Source organism: Odocoileus virginianus, chromosome 26 (genome assembly GCF_023699985.2).
Source record: "Odocoileus virginianus isolate 20LAN1187 ecotype Illinois chromosome 26, Ovbor_1.2, whole genome shotgun sequence".
In the NCBI taxonomy this organism is placed as follows: domain Eukaryota; kingdom Metazoa; phylum Chordata; class Mammalia; order Artiodactyla; family Cervidae; genus Odocoileus; species Odocoileus virginianus.
The window spans coordinates 30,084,032-30,103,215 of record NC_069699.1 but is presented as its reverse complement, the minus strand read 5'-3'; the positions used below and the strand labels follow the sequence as shown (position 1 = coordinate 30,103,215).

At 39.7% G+C, this 19,184-nt stretch overlaps 1 protein-coding gene across 3 annotated transcripts in view; it reads left to right on the top strand.

The window, feature by feature from the left end:
- TAFA1 (TAFA chemokine like family member 1) overlaps positions 1-19,184 on the top strand; it is a 501,734-nt gene that overhangs the window by 417,589 nt on the left and 64,961 nt on the right. The window lies entirely within an intron of this gene.

Below are 19,184 nucleotides of genomic sequence, written 5' to 3'. Positions count from 1 at the left end.
CACTCCAGTCCTGTTGGAAGAAAATCTTCTGACTGGATGCCAAGCAATGTATGATTTGATCCAAATTTGTGTGGCGGTAAGATGCACACCTTTGTAGAATTTAGCACTGAAAGATTATCTGCTTTACAAGATTACTGTTTTAATCAGTCAACAAATGAATAAATGATCTATGCAACAAAGTATGGGCAAACTAATTTTCTCAGAGGAATTCTCCACGGATAATTTATATTGAACAAATATATAAACATGGGTGCAGTTGCAGACATTAAAATTAGCATTCAACATGAACAGTTTTTGAAATGAATTCTAGCTGTAAACTGGATAAGAGAGAACTCTATTTGGATGAGACATATGGTCCCCTAGGCTAAAGCAGTGGTTCTCATGCATCGGAATCACCTAGAATCCTTCTTAAAACAGTGTGCTGGATCTCATCTGCAGGGTTTCTGATTCTGTGCATCTAGGCTCAGAAATACACATTTCTAAAGTCTTCTAGTGATGTTCCTGCTGCTGCTCTTGAGATCCCTCTGGGAGACTGAAGTCTAGGTCTAGGTCAGCAAACAACATCTTGCACCCCAGTCTGACCCACCATTTGTGTTGTAAATAAATCTTTATTGGAACACAGCCACCCTCATTTGTTTATGCATTGTCCGTGGCTGTTTTCACACTATAATGGCAGAGATGAATAGCCTCAACAGAGACCATATGGCCTGCAAAGCCAAAAATATTGAATATCTGTTCCTTTGCAGAATGTTGGCAGACCCCTGGCTAAAGAATAGGGAAATAAGAGTAGAAGATGGCAAGAGACCTGGCCTCTGCCTTTTCATTTCAGTTCCTTTTATTGCCTTGAGTTAGGGATTCACTATGAGCTCTTCAGCAGCACAGTCAATTATAAGGACAAATCATTTATATATGCCTGTCATTAAGGGATGAAAATTAAAGGGAATTGAATTACACACTTCAGTACCCAGTTGCTACTAGATGGATAGAAGGCTGACATCTAAAAAGAATCACAAAGTCAGCTTTTTTCTCAAACCTTTCACTCCTGGAAAAGACCCACTGGTTAGCTTTCCCTCCTGAGATGATGGACAGGCTCCTTCAGTGTCACGAATGGTTCCCTACCATGTCCAGTTAATTAGGCACCCATGCCCACCTGCAGTTGAAACACAGGAAGTAAAACAAGGTGTCCATCAGACAGAACCAGGTGATCTGACAATTGCTACTTGATGAGGTCATCTTCAGTGGCATAGACTAGTCAAAAGAGAGAGAGCTGTTTCTTTGTCGTGACTCCCTGGATTTTGACCACCATACTGAAGGACATAAAATATCTTCCCACTGCATTTTTTAGTCTAACAGTGAATGTTGAAGGATCAGATTCTCTTTGGTGGTGTTAAGTCATTTGCTGTCACCATTTGTGTAAGAAACCTTAAGAGGACTTTTGTGGTGTTGGAATGATGTCCCACACTTTGAAAGTGAGGAGTAGGAAGGAAACTGGCATTTGTTGAATATCCCTAAATATGTCATGTACTCTTATATCTGTGCAGGTCAGCTCCAGTACACCTCACGGCAGCCCCCTGGCATTTGCTGTAGCATATTATATTCCACAGAAAGAAAAACTGGGCTGTAGATTACTAAATAGACTTCCTTGGCTTCACCCATTGCTGAATGCCAGAGCAGGATTGAACTGTGGACTAACAACCACCAAACCAGTGGCTGTTCTACTCTGCCCACTGCAAATTCCCAACCCTGAATTTTCTGGATGTGATCACTCGATTCATCCACAATGTGGTACTTGTTCTACTGATGTACCTCTTGTCTACTCTGTAGAAATGCCTGGTTCCAGTCACCTGTGACCGTTGTCCCTGAACTCTCTAGTTTATGGTCTGATTATTAACAAGCCAAAAGTTCATGTTAGAGATGTAAACAATAGGTAGATGAGTATGGATGGTGGGTGAAAATGATAAAAATGAATATGTTTTTATAGAGTCATGTCACTGAGAAGCATGAAGTATAGCCAGGCCCGTCACCAGGATTAATTTCAGTACTCAAAAATAAGTTCCATCTCTTGAGTCACCTCTTATCAATAAACACAATGTATTTAGAAGGATTCTGGAGCTACTCTCTAGCTTTGTAGGAAAGAATATGATAAATAGTAATCAGAAGAATAAAACATAACACACAACTTGCCAGATAAGGAACCAAACATTTTAAACGTATTAACTTGGTTATTCTTGTAACAATCCTATAAAATAAGTTCAAATGAGAGAACTAAAGTACCTAGGTTAAATGATTTGCCCAATCCACAGATTCAGTGATATTAAGTGGCAGAGCTGGGCTGAGAGCCCAGAAATTCAGCTGCAGAGATTGTGGAGTGTGTGGTCATTTCTGGAAGAAGAAACAGGAGGGTGTGCATCCCTGGGATACCCTCCTACTGGGGGGGCCCCCTATCTGCTTTGTACCATGGAGCCCTTAACCACCTTATAAGACCCATTAACCCCTTCTTAGAATAATGTTTTAAATACATAAAACAAAACACATGGGAAAACTAAGAAACATATTAAATATATATTTAATATATTTAATTAAATATATAGCAGTAGCAGCCTGGAGAATTTCATGGACAGAGGAGACTGATGGGCTATAGTCCATGGAGTCACAAAGACTTGGACACAACTGAGCTACAAACACTTTCACTATATATTTATTAATTAATATAATATATTAAAGTCCATTTGTTAAAATACTAGAAGTAAATTTCTGAGAGAATAATATACATGTTCCTCCATTAATACAAAAAGTTACAAGAGGCATCAATGAATCTAAAAGCAGTTGTAATTTGAAATAATGAAGAGCATAAACAACATTTTAAAGAAGCCCTAACAACTGTACTCTGATACGAAAACCTTTGTGATTTCCATTTGTGACAGAGTGAGTCACAGCCTGCTGATTCTAGTGTGGTTTGTTGCCTTCTTAGATAATTGAAGGAGATGCTAAATTTCCGTTAAAGGTTAATGAAAGTGAAGATGTCATTTTTTTCTTCCCACTTAAGGTCACAGACCCTCTAAATTCTATCCACTGTGACTAAACTGCATTAAGAGTAGCTCTGATGTTATAAAAGGAAAACTGAATATAAAAGGCAGAAGTAGAATTTAATAACTCCTTTGTAATTGTGTCACCTGAATACGTCTCCTAGCCTCTCTGAATTTTCATTTTCTCACTGTAAAATGGGAATAAACCTCTCTTATGGGACCAAGGTAAAGGAGAAAAAAACAACACAGTTGGAAATGACTCTGTGAGGTGTAACTCTTTTTTCTAAGAGATCTTGATTATTACTTGAGAAGCAACTATACAGTGGTATAAGAATGTGAGCTGCCTGTTACTCAGCTTCCATTCTGTTAAAAAAAATTTTTATTGGGTGCCTTCTGTGTGTCCACACCAGGATAGGTTTCGCACTGAAGCGCAAATGAATGAGATAGGTTACTGCCTTTAGCGAGGTTGCATTCTACTGTGGGAAATATAGTCACATCTCCATGAAATGGTGAAGGAAGCGCAGTGGAGGAGGAGATGCACAGAGAAGAGGCTGAGAGGGCTTCCTGTAGGAGGTGATGCACCACACCTTAGTGTGAATAGAAGTGAAGCAATTAAAGAGATACTGATGTTACTGTTAGAGGGGACAGTATAATACGCAGCACAGAAGTAAGATATGAGTTTATGAATGCAGAAATGAGACTCATTTTTGCCATTGCCAGAGCATAAAGTTGTAGAGAGGAGAGACATTTTTGAGCAATAAGGAGAGAGAAGTTGAGGTCAGAACATGGGAGTTCTTGCCTTCTGTGCTAAGGGTCTTGGACTGTATTCCATAGGGGATGGAACACCCTCACGTCTTTGCATAAGTGATTTATTTGGTCAAATCGGTGTTTTTGGAAGAGGTTGGAAGAGGTTACAAATTAGTGACTCTCTGGAAAAATCTAGTTTACATATATATATTTGGCAGTATTTTGAGTTTTTAAAATTCTTCATGTATTTAAAAATCAGGAGACTATAATTCCTCCAAAAAAAAATTGAAAGACCCAGCATCCCTGACTTCCTATTCCATGTGGCTTCCATCGGCGGAAGCTAACTGGTGAGGGTAGAATTTGGACTGCGTGTGGGCTCTCCAGTGGCCTTGGTCCCTCTCCTGTTTGTATCCTTGCCAACACTGAGCCCAAATAAGGGAGGCCATTTATCATCAGGTTCACTGCACATTTTTCTTGTAGCACAGAAATGTTTCTCCATGCTCATGTCTGTGTCAAAAGTGGAAAAGTGAAAAATAGATCAAGAGGACCATGTGCTTCAAGCAAAATGGGAAAGACCGTATTTCCTTTCTTACACTGGCATGCTTCACTCATTCACGATGCCTGACTTTGAGCTTGACATTTGAGTTTGCAGCTCCTCTTGCCAAAGTCCTCAGCATGGATTGATGGACTCCTAGAGGATGGATTTCATGAAGCAAAACTAGAGGCAGGAAAAACAACTGGGTGATGGCTAGGATGCAGATAAGGAACAAGAGTGAGAGTTAAAACTGTGGGGCTGAGGTTGGAAAGGAGAGTGGATTTACACAGTTCACGGGTGATATAATCACAGGGTTCATGGTTCCTTGAGGTTGAGAGAAGAAAAGGATGATTTCTCTGGTCTCTACTTTGTACAGTAGAGGCTGCTGGTGGTTCAATAAGAGAGAAAAAAGCCAAATTAGGATAAAGAATATGAAATCCATTTTGGACAGGTTGAATTGGACATAAATTGTGACACAAAGTATCAATGTTGAGTAGAAAGTTGCATACATGAGCATGAAATTAGCAGAGAGATCTGGGTTAAAAGTTTGGATTTGACTAGTCAGAAGAGACAATTTGTAAGTGGATCTGTAAGAATAAATTCCATCAGTCAGGGAGAGCCTGAGGTTCAAGAATGACATGTGGGCATATGCCCAAGAAGCAGTACATTTAAGGAGTATATCCCACAAAATGGACCCAGAAAAAAAAAAAAGCAGACAAGAAGAAAATAATCTTGACATAAGGGTGTAATGGAGGCCAGTAAGCAGATTTTTAAGAAGTGTCGAACAAAACAAAAAGTGAAATTGGTCCATGCATTTGGGAAATTTGGAGTTCATTGTTAATCTTAGTGACATTTTAAGGACAATGGAAGATAACAATAATAATTACATAGCAGTTATTATATGGCTGCAGAGTCCTAAGTATTCTGCATTTTAACTCATTTAAAGCAATAACCTTATGAGATACTATGTTTGTCCCTGTGATACAATGAAAAAACTGAGGGACGAGATATTATATAATTTCCCCAAGAAAACAGCAAGGAAGTGATGGAACCAAAGTTTTAAACTCAGGAAATCTACTCAAGAGTCCAGATCTTGACTTCACTCCTATTGGACTATCTTTTCACACCACAGTGGGTAATAAATAGTATGATTCAGTTTATGCCTATTGTCTCAACATCCTACTAAAGAATCAGCACTTTCTGGATTAGATGATAAATTCCATCTGATCACTCCACTCATGTAATAAATGGACAGTCAGGAAATGAATACTGTGAGCCTCGACAGTTCTTTGAACCACACTGCATCACAGTTTGTAAGTTCTCAAGAAGTATTTGTTAAATCAATACTTGAGAAATGTTGGCTACAAGAGGAGAAGAGAAATTAGTACCTAGAATAGTAAAGACTTGAACATATTAATCAAATTTAAAGGAACTTGCCAGAGGGGAGAAACTTGTGAAAATATACCAGAAAGTAAGTGACTGATTTGGTGATGTCTCAAAGGGAGAAACAGAGGGTGCTAAAGGCATCCCTTCATCACAAAGAAAGGCTATAAGATCTTTATCCCTGAACTCATACTCTTGTGAGAATTGGACCATAAAGAAGATTGTGTGCCGAAGAAGTGATGCTTTCAATCTATGGTGTTGGAGAAGACTCTTGAGAGTTCCTTGGACAGCAAGGAGATCCAACCAGGCAATCCTACTAGAAATAAACCAAATAAACCCTGAATATTCATTAGAAGGACTGATGCTGAAGCTGAAGCTCAAATACTTTGGCCACCTGATATGAAGAGCTGACCCATTGGAAAAGACCCTGATGCTGGGAAGGACTGAAGACAGGAGGAGAAGGGGACGACAGAGGATGAGATGGCATCACTGATTCAATGGGCATGACTTTGAGCAAACTCCAGAAAATGGTGAAGGACAGGGAAGCCTAGCATGCTGCAGTTCATGGGGTTGCAAAGAATCAGACATAACTTAGCAACTGAACAACATATTCCTGTCATTTTCTCTCTCCATCTGTACTTTCATCTGTAAATTCAAAATGCATTTATTGAGTACTTATGTTATAAGCATGGAGGGATTGGCTTTGAAAAAAAAAAAACAGGAGAAAAACCTCTGCCAAAAAACCTCTGCAACAGGAAAAACAGAGGTACATATTTATAAAGGCGTAAAGACAGAGGATGGAAAGCTGACAAAGACCTTAGGGATGAATTAGACTCTTTCCATAAGAGAGGGGTGAGAGCCATCTGCCAAGAGAGAGCTGTGTGAGCTTGAGGATAGACAGGGGAGACTTGGAAGAGTCAATGACCCATTGAAAAATGAGATGAGAGAGTTAGCTGATACATACAAGGGATAAAGGGCAGTTCTGATGGTCTAGTGTTGGAGACTAAATATTTTATGGTGAAAATATGAGTGTAGTTCTGTTTCTGCATCAAGGTTTTTCTGGACACATGTGATGATAGGTTAGAACTATGAAGGAATCCAGGTGGATTTTGAGGGAGTAGCCCAGATAACCACCCAAGAAAGAAAGAGAAGCCAGGGGTAGGGAAGATGGGGTTGGAGAATAGGAATTTAACTCCAAGAAGGCAAGTTACTTTCTCTTACACCCAGCTTCAGTGGAATGCATCCACTACTATCCTTATGCAGCCGTGGAGAGCACACTGAACATGGAACTTTTATCTTATTCTCCAGATAATGGCCTGTGTTGTGTGCTGACTAGCCATATGAGTGTAAATACTGGGCCAAAACGAAGATTTGACATTGGTGTGCCCAGTCAGAGGACATTCTTGTCTTCCACCAGGGAGATGTTCCTGGGCGAGTGCAACATTGATTATAAATCACTTGTGTTGTTTTCTAGATATTGAACATGCCCATTTAACATAGTTAATGTGTTTCTGACATTCACACAGTGTCTAGCAAGCTTTGGACAATCATTATTTAAAGCATTTTACTGAGAGTACCCCTGAGTAGTTCCTAAACATTGCATTCTTTTTCAATCAATTCTGAGCATCCCTGAAGAGGGAATTGTAAATGTTGAATACTGTAGTTGTCAATCATGGGCTCATTCAGTCACCTCTTTGAATGATAATAGAAATCCATTTGAAACCCTACAAGTAGCCAGATACTCATTTTTTCCCTCATTGCTATGGCATTGCTTTATTTCACTAAGATTGAGAAATTGGATTAATCTCTAGGGACATAAGTGCTCACTAACCTTGAGAGTTACCTAACTCAAGATTTTCCAATGCTTTTTTTAAGAATAATGGGGTTTGAGTGGATCAGAGTCAGTGCCCCAACCCTCTGTCTTGACAAGAGAGCCGTTGCAGACAGCTCTCACCCTCATGTAATTTGTGCTGGGAAGTGACAGGTTGTATATTAGGATGTGAAAATATCTCCAATCAGAAAATCCAACATGTTTCAAAAATGACAGAAATTGTGCATGTTATAAGCACAAGTCTTCTTCAAGCCAGTTTTCATTCCCGTTATGATCAACATGCCTACTGTAGTCTCATACACAGCGACTGGTGCCCAAAATGAGACGATGGAGTGTAAGCGTGCTTGAACCAGCAGGTGAGTAGCAGTGTGGAGTAGCAACAGGCATTGTCAGTGTAGAATACAAATGCAAACCTCTTCATCCTCAATTACATTTTGATACATTCTCTGCATAGAATATCAATGCCATCTAATGAGAAAATGTTCAGCTAGGCCATTTGGCAATGAGCAACAGATTTTGTGTAAGCATCTGGCACAAGAATAATTTGACAAACAGCAATATGCCAAAATTGTGTTAGATAACTTCCAAAGAACTATTTGTCAAGCTGAATCCTCATTATTCCTGGGATGTTATTCATCAACCTCATGATTTAAATGACAATCAGCCACACCGTTTGCATTGTAGTCAGGGCGTGCACATTTCCCATAATCCTCTGCTTGCTAATTTTTATTGGGAAAGATGCAGTAACTTGTACATCTTCTCACCTTGGCACTCTGCTGGAAATCTGAACTCAGCTTCTGAGCACACCTGAATAAATGAAGCTTAAGGAGGAGGGCTGAAATGAAAAATTATTTCTTTGCACATCCATGGAAGCATGGAAGTTGAAGTAGGTTAACAGATGTTCTTTACCAATGGGGCACCTTTAGCAACTTGGAAATTTACCGCCGTGGCTGCAATAGTGTTTTTAAATGAGCACTCCGCAACTTCAAAATGAGATCTACCTAGTCAATCCAGGAATTGCAGAAGGATGGTAGCAGCTTTCCTGGGCTTTTATCATCATTTTTGTAAGGAAAAAGGGTTGCCATATGTATTTTGGCTCTTGGACCTTCTTCTCTATTGCTCCTACTGAACTTGATTTTACCACTCTTTGAGTCCCTCTGGATTTCCCCAGTCTATCAATTCCCAATGGTCTTGGGGGTCCTTCCCTCCCGATATTAGATGTCAGTGTCTGCTGCAGTCTTGCACCAGAAGTGTGAACTTGGCAACCCATGACTCTAGTCTCTCACTTTATTCTGTTTGATACAGGCCCCAGCTCTGGACTGGGGAGTCCCGGGTGGATCCGTGGTAAAGAATCCACCTGCCAATGCAGGAGACGCAGGAGACACAGGTTCAATCTCTGGGTTGGGAAGATCCCCTGGAGAAGCAAATGGCAACCCATTCCAGTATTTTTGCCTGGGAAATCCCATGGATAGAGGAGGCTGGAGGGCTGCAGTCCATGGATTTCAAAGAGTCATATACAACTGAGCAACTGAACACAATGCACAGTCTAGATTAATAAAGACATCTATTACCTTAAATCTCATTCCCAAGTTTTCAGAAAGTGCATGAAGTCTTGGGCTGCTTGGACACAATGTAAGAATGATTTCATCCGTCCTCACTTGAGCTCTCAGTGGCAATTCCTTATTATTGTAGCTAATCCACAATAGCTGTTGTTTCAGTCCTTTATTCCCTCCTTAAGCTCCAATAGCTAACTCTCCTCATAACTTTCCAGATTGCGTAAGTGATCAAGAATGTTGACTTAAAATGCTCTTAACACCACTACACAGAGATTCTATTTCAGTAGGTTGGAGGTGGGGAATTCAATGAATCTGCCTTTTAAACAAGTATCCTTGGATTCTGATGAGGTTTTCCTGTACTATGATTTGAAATAGTTTACCCTTTCATTCTTAAGAAAGGAGATGAATCCATGAAGCATTTTTAGGCATCTGGTCTTTTTCCACTATAGCAGCATATTGTATGAATCAGTAGATGTACATTTGATTAACCAGAATTACAGCTTTTTTTTTCCCCACAGGGATCACTTACTTGTTCACTGTTTTAACATTCCCAAGAAAGCTCAGTAAAGTTGAATGTTTTGTCCAAAGACATTGACTCGATTCAGTGCTAGGACACAGGATTTTGAGTCTAAGTTGATCATTCACCCCAATCTTCCAAGGAGGCTCTGTAGATTCTCAACCAGAAATAACATAATGGCAACTACTACTGTGACATTTCCAAATGTTTTATCTGCAAACCCTCCATATGTAGTTCACTTAGAGCTGTTTGGGTGAGGATCATATGTGGTTTGAGTAGAGAAATATTTGAATAGTGTTTTTCACTATTTAAAACTGTATCAGGACTCCTATAGTAAAAGGTAAATCATGTTATATTTAGTGATAGCTTAGGCTCCCTGGGAAACAGACCTTAAGACCCATTTGCTTGCAGGAGTTATATTAAGTGAAGTCTTCAGGATCAACCCCTGGGGAAGATGTGGGGCAGAGAAGCAGGGCTGGCAGAAGGCAGAGTTGAATGGCGATACAGTCATAGCAGGGCTTTCCAGGTGGCTCATTGATAAAGAATTCATCTGCAATGCAGGAAATGAAGGAGACTCAGGTTCGATCCCTGGGCCTGGAAGATCCCCTGGAGAAGAGCATGGGAACCCACTCCAGTATTCGTGCCTGGAGAATCCCATGGACAGAGACGCCTGGCAGGCTACGGTTCATCAGGTCAAAGAGTTGGACACGACCGAAGCAACAGAGCATGCATGCACACAGTCATAGGAAAACCTCAGCCCGCCCATAGGGAGAGCCTTCAGAGTTGTCCTTTCCCTAGCAAAGAAGTAGTCCCTTCTATCCTCACATTTGGCAGTCACTGAATGTAGGGGGAGAGGATGACATTGGGCAAGGAAGCTCTCTTCAAATGAGGACAATTCTCAGTGAGCCATAAGCCACCTTACGAGCCAAGAGAATGAAGCACTTGGTCCTGAGAGGGGAATCCAAGCCTTGCCATCCGCTGCAAGTAACAAGTTCCTAATCTTTAAGACAATAAGCGACTCAGTTCAGTTCAGTTCAGTCACTCAGTCGTGTCTGGCTCTTTGCAACCCCATGAATCGCAGCACTCCAGGCCTCCCTGTCCATCACCAACTCCTGGAGTTTTACACCAACTCATGTCCATCGAGTCAGTGATGCCATCCAGCCATCTCATCCTCTGTCGTCCCCTTCTCCTCCTGCCCCCAATCCCTCCCAGCATCAGGGTCTTTTCCAGTGAGTCAACTCTTCGCATGAAGAGGCCAAAGTATCGGAGTTTCAGCTTCAGCATCAGTCCTTCCAATGCACACCCAGGACTGATCTCCTCTAGGATGGACTGGTTGGATCTCCTTGCAGTCCAAGGGACTCTCAAGAGTCTTCTCCAACACCACAGTTCAAAAGTGATAATAGCATTTAAAAAGAAAGATAATAAATAGGTTTTAGAGTACTGAGCACTTGAAATTAGAGAAAAATGTGTGCATTGTTATACTTTGATCTTAAACTCGCAATCTACATCTTAGACATAATTTCTAAGCAGGGACTAATTTCAAAGACTTTTGCGGGGGGCTTCTCTTTATCTTTTAATGCACTAGGAGAAGTAAGCAATGATTCAGCTTTGAATGTTCATTTTTGCAAAATACAAGTTCTGAGTATTGAATAAATATGTCTAAATCCTGGTTCTGGGGACAAAATAAATGGAACTAATACTAGTTTTATGGGAGCTAAATGAAAGTGTTTGCAGTTGATAGAAAGTATTATCTCATCCTTGAAATGAGTGATAAGATCAATACAAAGAAATCTCATCCCTGCTTTTCCCCTAATTCCCTATTTGCCCATATAAAACTTTCATTTGAAGACGCCCCAGTCAAATGCTCATGAAGTAATGTCATCCCCAGCGAAATAAAAGAAAATGATAAATAAAGGTGAACTTCTCACATGTAATCAGAAATACCTGAAGCTCTGGAAACATAATGAAGCTATGTTTGACTCACCATTAAATGTGGGCTGTGTTTTCAGTATTAGTGTGCTTAGATTCACACAGTGATTAACCCCTGCTTTGTTATTTAGGGAAACAAATGCACATTAGGCCCTTTGTTGGAGTTTAAAAGATGAACAATTGCTCCATCATCTCTGACAGACCTCAAGGTCTTACCTTCAATCTTGCAATAGATTTAAGAGATAACTTTTTAGGTCTCAGAAGCAAAGGGAAATGAGGGTGCTTTGTTGTTGTTTTGTTTTGTTTTTGTTTTCATGCCTCTTCTCCCAACAGCAAAACTTAAGGTGTAAATTGTTAGGAGAGCATTAGTGAAGTTACAAAGGAAAAGGGACAAAATGTACTTTTTCAAATCTCAGAGTTCCAGATTTGGGAGGGGACTTTGGAGCCCATCTGATTCATCACAGTTCTCCCGCTTACTTCCCGAAAGAAATCAATGTATTTTTCCCCTCACCACTCTTCTTTCTGGAGTCTGGTTCCTCCATGAATAAAGGATCTTTATTTTTCAATACTGTCACTCAGGTCCAGGAAAGAGGCAGACTTTTAGCATAATAAGGTACAAGGAAGGTGCCAGTAGGAGCAGAACCATCCCAATAAAAGAACAGTATTTTTAGACACCTCATTCAGAGGCAAGATCTCTGTAAGACTGTCTTCCTCTCCTCCATATCCTGGGTTCAAAGCATCCCCTGCTCATTCCCAGGAGTGAGGAAGGAGCGTTTCCCAGGAGAAACACAGAGAATGAATATTCACCCACCCAGGTGCCAGGGATAGGGGAGACAGGCTTTTTAAAAAAAATATTCTGAGTAATTTTTTTTCTTTTTAACCTTCTATAAAAACTTTTTATTTTGTATTGAAGTATAGCTGATTAACAATGTTGTAATAGTTCCAGGTGAACAGCGAAGGGACTCAGCATACATACACACATATCCATTCTCCCCAAAGCCCCCTCCCATCCAGGCTGCCACATAACATTGAGCAGAGTTTCATGCGCTATACAATAGTCCTTGTTGGTTATCAATTTTAAATATAGCAGTGTGAACATGCCCATCCCAAACTCCCTAACTATCCCTTCCGGCAGTCATCTCCCCACTGCGATCAACCATAAGATCATTCTCTAAATCTGTGCGTCTCTTTCTGTTTTGTAAGTAACTTCATGTGTATCATTTCTTTTTAGATTCCACATATAATAGACATCATACAGTATTCCTCCTTCTGTGTCTGACTTACTTCACTCATTATGACAATCTCTAGGTCCATCCAGGTTGCTGCAGATGGCATTATTTCATTCTTTTTAATGGCTGAGTAATCTTCCATTCTGTATATATGTATATGTACCACATCTCCTTTATCCACTCCTCTGTCGATGGACATTTAGGTTGCTTCCGTGTCTTAGCTATTGTAAACAGTGCTGCAGTGAGCACTGGGGTGCATGTGTCCTTTCAGCTCTTGTTCTTCTCTGGGTACATGCCCAGGAGTGGGATTGCAGGGTCAAATGGTAGCTCTATTTTCAGTTTTTTAAGAAACCTCCATACTGTTCTCCATGATGGCTGTACCAATTTATGTTCCCACCAAGATTCTGAAGGGCTTGTTAGCAGACACGTTGCTGAAACTTGTTGCCAGAGTTTCTGATTCCCTAGAACTGGACCTCGGCCTGAGAATTTACATTTCCAGCAAGCTTCCAGATTATGCTGGTGCTCACCAATGATCTGGGACCCCATCTAGAGAATCATTTTACCAGACACTCTCAAAAAATTTTAAAGGCATATTTCAAAAAAGAAAGATGTCTCAAAGTGAAATCTTTCTTCTAAACCTCAAATGCAAAAGAGATTAAACTGTGCTCTCAGAGTCCAAAGCAGGCTCTTTTTATGAGTCCAAAGCAGGCTCTTTTTATAAAATATTCTGGAAGGAAAAAGAGGACCAATAACGTGGCTAGTATACCCACAAGGAGTCTGCACTAATAATGCTGCATACATGTACACATCCCATATAAAGGTTTTTAGCTAATTGAACATGGATAAGTGACCCAGTTTGTTTGTTTTTCTTCCCACCTTTCCGACTGGAATCTATTCATCATCTTATCTCAGCTTTTATCGTTTCTCTCACCGAATTGCAAGTTTTGGTAGGGGCGAGAGCTTGAAGAGGGACTGAAGCTTGGTCCATATACCTCCATCATCCTATTGTTACACCCTCTGCACAGACAGTGGCCTGTCTGGTCTCGTGGAAACACTGGTGCTAATAGAGCACAAACCTGCACAGCGTTTCCTCATAATGTCACTAAGAATGAAAACCTACCTCAGTTTCCATGTTCATCTCTTTTCAAGGAGGAGGCAGTTGCCCTTATGGTCCTATTTGCCTCCTTCCAATGAAATCATGGGCAATTCCAGTGATGATGCCCTGTGACTCGGGGCAGAGCGGTAGACTCAACCATCTGTTACTCTTCCTGTGATAGCCAGAGTTCTGGGGGCACCTTTGTCTGTTAATGCATCATGAGTTAATACTTTTAGGGAAAAGAAATAACTGCTCCCAGAGTCGTTCTCTAGGTTGCAATACAGAAGTTTCGGGTAAGAAAAGGGGGGAAAAGTCACACAGTGCCGCAGTAGGAAAGTTAATGATTGTAAGGCACCAATAAGACAGAATAGATTTTGGCTCATAAGAAGTAAAGTTTTGAAAACTTTGGGAAAATTCTCAATATAGTGGTAGGTAAAAAAGGGAGCTTAGGAGAATGAAGATTTTTGCTTTTTTCTTTATATTTTAATGCATTTTTGAGTATTCATGAACATATGCATATATGCACATAAACCTGATTTTTAATAAACTATAAATAGTTATTTTTAAGTAGAAAATAAGTTAATTATAAGTATAAAACATTAGATAAACTTAATAGATAACAGATTCATTTTGTAGAAAGCAAGGTAGTTACTGCTATTTATTTATAATTATATTTCATTATCACTTGTTTTGTATTAAACTGTGTCATGAGGGAAGTTCATTGTCACAGAGTGAACTATTAAAACTTTGGGCTTATGTAATACACTAAAATATTTTTGTAAATAGAATAGTCTACTTTTCCATTAACCAGACATTTTCAGATTAAATCATGACGTATATCCAGGACTTCTTTTTACAGTCTAACAAGCATATTGAAATTTCATGGAACATATTATATTTTACCTCTCATTGGTAGGGAAAATTTACCTTTTATTATGTGTGTGGCTTATGTGCCGTTTCATGAATTCCCAAATTGGCAAGTACTAAGATAAACAAAAGCACTCACAAGGTTTGTTATTTTCAACTTAAGTGGCTTATTTAAAAATATGGATTAAACTGTTGTAAGCAACTCATTCTCTCAGTTCTTTGTATGGTACCTGCTTCTTAGTTCTTTGATTTCTTATGATTATTATAATTTTAGCTGAAAGCACGTCATAGAATTTTCTAACACATGGAGAGGGGCATAGATTTCTATCCACGGTGACACATTGATTGAGTCAGCCAGTAAATTAACAGCAGCAGAACACTATTAAATTTTAAACTTAATTGCCTTCTCTTCTTAATTTCTATGGATATGATCAATAGATGCCAGAAAAAACTTAAAGGAGTTATTAAGCAAGCATCTATTTCCTGGAGCATAATGGGAAAAAAAAAAAATTTCATCTCAAAGTCAATGCGAAAAGCTTGTATTTCAAATTCAGTCGCTTACAAGGTTTTTATCAAAAGGCTTTATTTTCATTGGTTTTTCCTTAATTAGCTCTTTTTCTTAACAGGCAAATGGAAATTCTAGTTGTATAATCAGTTTAGTTTTCTCTCTGGATCTGCTCCTAGCTATCCTTGCCTGCTGCATTTTATTGTATATCTTCTCCATCTTTTCCATGTGTTAACTCTCTTTCCATCTCCACGTTGAATCTGTGTCCTGTGATCCAAATTTACACAGAAAATAGCAACTAGATATAAAACACTGAGCATGTCCACATACCCAAGAATAAGCCCAACGAGTTGGAATTTTTAGTATGGTGTGGGGTGAAGCTAACATCTGATGACGTATTTTGCATCATTTGTGGGATTCAGGTTTCTTTTCCTTGAGCCATTTCTACTGAATTATGGGCTATAGCTTAAGAGGCAATTTCATAGCCTCTTGAATGGCCATTATGAATAAGATACATATGGTTACAAAATAAATAATTGAAAGAATACTGGGTTTAAAATAAATTCAGTGAGCTACATGGGTTAAAAATAGTATTAATCCTTAAGTGAATGAATAGGCTTATGATTTTCACTTTATTTTTTAAAAAGTACACTGCCTCACTTGACCCTTTATAGATTTGAATTAACACATTCTTGATGAGGTAGGGTGTCATTTCATTTTTGTAGGCAAACTTGAGTGTATGTCATTTCCTTTAGCCGTGTAGGGATGATTCGTGATTACTATCATTATCACCCAGATTTATGTTCATTTTTTCGTCGTATTGAGCACCTACCATGTACCAGGTACTGGTCTTCTTACTAGAGCTGTGTAGGTGAAGAAAATGGACAATACCCTGGCTTTCATTCATCTTGCAGTCTAGTGGGGAAGAACAAAAATAAGAGTACAAAACAACTTATAAATGCATAAAGAAGACCCTTTCCAATCAGGAAATTATCATGAAGAAAACAAAGCCAGGTAGAAGTAGAGAGAATTGGAAAGGAGAGATCTGCTTTATAAATGGCTAGAGAAGGTCTCCCGGAGAAAGTACCTTTGAAGTGAGACATGAATGGACAAGAAGTCAGATAAAGGTTTCTGGGGAGACATGACAGGGGGTTCATATCCCTAAGGTCTGAATGAGTTCATAACTTTTGGAGAATACTCACAAGTCCCTGCTCACAAGTGCTGGAGAACAATGAGAGGAGAGCATAGCATGAGGAGTAGGACTGAGGGAAGCCTGGATCAGATGGTATAGGGTCTTGTAGGACACAGAAAAGAGGATGTTTTTATCCAGGAAATGGAAAGTTTTAGGTGGGATTTAAGCAAGAGCAATAAGATTATATGATTTGTTTTAAAAAGGATTTAGCCCAATGCCTGCTATTTGAGAATAAGTTGAAGGTAGAAGGATGAGTGAAAGGCAGTACAGTAATAAAGCGTCATCTCTCTCTACTCTCTCTTGTTGTAGTTCTATATATTTAGGGGAAAAATACATAATCTATGTGACTGGCTCAATGTTCAGTATTCTCCAAGCCAGGTTTCAACAGTATGTGAACCATGAATTTCCAGATATTCAAGCTGAATTTAGAAAAGGCAGAGGAACCAGAGATCAAATTGCCAACATCTGTTGAATCATCAAAAAAAGCAAGAGAGTTCCAGAAAAACATCTACTTCTGCTTTATTGACTATACCAAAGCCTTTGGCTGTGTGGATCACAACAAACTGTGGGAAATTCTTCAAGAGATGGGAATACCAGACCACCTGACCTGCCTCCGAGATATCTGTATGCAGATCAAGAAGCAACAGTTAGAACTGGACATGGAACAACATACTGGTTCCAAATAGAAAAAGGAGTACGTCAAAGCAGTATCTTGTCACCCTGCTTATTTAACTTACATGCAGAGTACATCATGAGAAATGCTGGATTGGATGAAGCACAAGCTGGAATCAAGATTACCAGGAGAAATATCAATAACCTCAGATATGCAGATGACAGCACTCTTATGGCAGAAAGTAAAGAACTAATGAGCCTCTTGATAGTGAAAGAGGAGAGTGAAAAAGTTGGCTTAAAACTCAACATTCAGAAAACTAAGATCATGGCATCCAGTCCCATCACTTCATGGTGAATAGTTGGGTAACAGTGGAAACAGTGGCTGACTTTATTTTTGGGGGCTCCAAAATCACTGCAGATGGTGACTGCAGCCATGAAATTAAAAGATGCTTACTCCTTAGAAGAAAAGTTATGACCAACCTACACAGCATATTAAAAAGCAGAGACATTACTTTGCCAACAAAGTTCTGTCTAGTCAAAGCTATGGTTTTTCCAGTAGTCATGTATGGATGTGAGAGTTGGACTATAAAGAAAGTTGAGCACTGAAGAATTGATGCTTTTGAACTGTGTTGTTGGAGAAGACTGTTGAGAGTCCCTTGGACTGCAAGGAGATCCAGCCAGTCCATCCTAAAGGAAATCAGTCCTGAATATTCATTGGAAGGACTGATGTTGAAGCTGAAACTTCATTGGAAAAGACCCTGATGCTGGGAAAGATTCAAGTCAGAAGAAGAAGGGGATGACCAAGGATGAGGTGGTTGGATGGCATCACTGACTCAACAGACATGAGTTTGAGTAAACTCCAGAAGTTGGTGATGGACAGGGAGGCCTGGCAAACTTCAGTCCATGGGGTCGCAAAGAGTCGGACATGACTGAGCGACTGAACTAAACTGATGGGACTTGCTAAGTGTAAAAGTAAAGGAGAAGTCAAAGAGATTCTTAACTGCTGAGGCAGACAGTTTCCCCCTTCTCCTTTAATCTATAGATGCCTGACTTTATTTGGACAGCAGTCTGCTCATGTAAGGTCAGCCCATTCTCCAGTCCTGGGAGATGAGTCATGATGCCCTAATACCAGTCCTTTTTGCTAATGCTTTGTTTAGGGGAGGACACATGTCTTCATTTTAGATATGGAAGGAAAGATTCCTAAGGAGGTGGGTAAGAGGGGAGAGGAGCAGAGAGCAGTAATGAACTTCTTATGTGAAGGATATTGCTTCCTGATGAAAATAGAACAGGAGATCTCCTCCTCTTCATGCCTTGAGCACTGGTAGAAATGACTGGCATTGCAGTAATCAACTCATAACCACATAGTGACCAAATCTAACATGATGAGGATCATAAATCAGAAAGAAAAAACTTGAGTCTGTGGAGCATCAAAACTGTGGAACCGCCAACATCTAGACAACTCTGTCTTTCTTGTTTAAGCCACGATTGGCTTAACTGTTCTTTTTTGACGTTTTATTTACTGATTTATGGCTGTGTTGGATCTTCATTGCTGTGCATGGTCTTTCTCCATTTGCGGTGTGCAGGCTTCTCCTTGCAGTGGCCGAGCACAGGCTCTAGAGCGTGTGGGCCTCGGTACTTGTGGCTCGCAGGCCTAGTTGCTCCGTGGCACGTGGGATCTTCCTGGTCCAGGGATCAAACTGGTGTCCCTTGCATTGCAAAGTGGATCCTTAACCCCTGGACCAGCAAGGAAGCCCTGATTTGACTGTTCTGTTACTTGCAACCAAATACATTCATTCTTTCATTTTACTGGATAAGCTCGGTGTGTAACATTGTATAAGTTTAAGATGTACAGACATGTTACTTTGATCTATTCATGTATTATAATATGATTGCCAATGTAGCAAGATTTATCATACTACATATTAATACTTAAAATACAACATTTATTGTCTGTATTCATTATACCAAGCATTAGATTTCAATGGCTTGTTTACTGCTTGTTATAAGCTTGTTCCCTTAAACGTTATCACTGTTATCCTTTCCCCACCCAAACCCCTGGGACCCACCATTTTACAATTTTCTACAGGTTTAACATTTTTAGATTCCACATATAAGTGCTATCATACCATGCTTGTATTTCTCTGTCTAATCTCACTTGA